Below are 1,796 nucleotides of genomic sequence, written 5' to 3'. Positions count from 1 at the left end.
TGAAATTCTTCCTTGTTTGTATAATTAGCTACTGTGATCATAAAGCATTAACTTAAATATAAACCTACTTTTACTACATTTTAAATACATGTGTTAATGGAGTGCAAGGGATTGTAATTTTCAAATAGCCATACTGACTGTAAATCGATATTTTTCTTACATAGATATATTTACAAATTGTAAATATATTTTTGGAGAGCTGCTGCTAAATTTATATTAGCACAATATCTACAATTTTCCTAATGGCAAACAAAAATTATCTAAAGTTCATTTTAAATTGAAACAGTTGAATACATCTTTCCTGGAACATTTAGTGTCAATCTTTTCTGGGGTAGCAGCCTGGATCAGTAATTAAGTGTGCTAAGAACATTGCCTCATCACAGATATAAAGCTATTAAGAGGAGAATTCTGTGGTGGGAATTGCCCAGTGCCAGCTACGGATTTAATAATAAAGCCTATATTTTAAAAAAAGAGAATAAAATTACCTGTTCTGCATGAAACTAACAATCTCACCAAAAGAGCACTATTTGGTTATATAAATACAAGAGTTCTATTGACATTATTGAAAAAGAAAATGAAATAGTAACATCTTCCAAATCTGCAATTTCTATAGAATAAAGCAAGCCACGGTTTTAAAATTTCTAGACAAAATAAAACTGGGGAAATTCTTACATTTTTCAGATGACAACCAATAGGGAAGACAAACTGCTGCTAATGCTGCTAAGACGGAGCGGACCTTTATCTACCTTACACAGTGCTGTAAAACCTAAAATGTGGAGAGCAGCAAAGTTCAGAGAAGTGGCAAAATATTCAGAAGAAGCTAGAAGCAGAAAACTTGGAGGCATTAATACCTTTTCAATATTAACAAGGCTTGACTGGGTCCCCTTCCCAAAATGTGTTAAATGAGGCTTACAGCTTGCCTCGAGTGATAATTATGTCGCAATTTTTATGTCTCCCAACCTGTTGCCCTGTTCAAGCATAGCTTTCCCCATACTGATGCCAAATCCCAGAATCCGTGGCCAGCATGATATCAGTTTTAGAAAAACTGCTCTAGCCCGATCAAGAAATGGCGCTCAGGATAGGCCACACGAGAACATAAATGTTTCTAAATGGCTTTGTTCTTAGCTGCTATCTAGCACTCCAGTGTTCCCCAAAACACCCACCTTATAAAGGAACAGATGTAGTCTTGGAAGTATGGAATTGGAGAACTGAACATGGAAATAGTAGCATCTCCTCCATTTAGAATCCCCCTCCCCCACCCTATAAATACTCTGCCTTTAATAATAGCACACGTTTTTGCAAGTATGTTTACACATTTCAAGAACAGGTAGTCCTAGACCACAATTGAGCCCAAAATTTCTATTGTTAAATGAAACAGTTGTTAAGAATCAATACAGTTGATAAATTAGTAACCCAGTTAAGTGAATCTGGCTTCCCCATCGACATGCTTGTCAGAAGGTTGCAAAAGGGGATCACATGACCTTGGGGCAGAGCAATGTTCATAAGAACGAACCAGTTGCCAAGCATCCAGATTTTGTCACATGATCATGGGGATGCTACAAAGGTGGTAACGGTGAAAAACACACATAGTTTTTTTCAGTGCCATTGTAACTTTGAACAGTCACTAAATGAACTGGTAAGTTGAAGACTACCTGTAAATGCAACAAGAGAATTTCTGATTAATATTCACTGTATATTCAAGATATTGCTATTGTATATGGGCCTAATAAAACAGCCAGACCTCTGTCCAGTTTTACTAAAGTAGCATAATGATTGGTAAAAGCACGGGGAGAGCC

The sequence above is a fragment of the Pantherophis guttatus genome, chromosome 13 (genome assembly GCF_059756535.1).
Source record: "Pantherophis guttatus breed Tessera chromosome 13, ASM5975653v1, whole genome shotgun sequence".
Lineage (NCBI taxonomy): Eukaryota > Metazoa > Chordata > Lepidosauria > Squamata > Colubridae > Pantherophis > Pantherophis guttatus.
Note: the sequence above shows the minus strand (reverse complement) of the source record.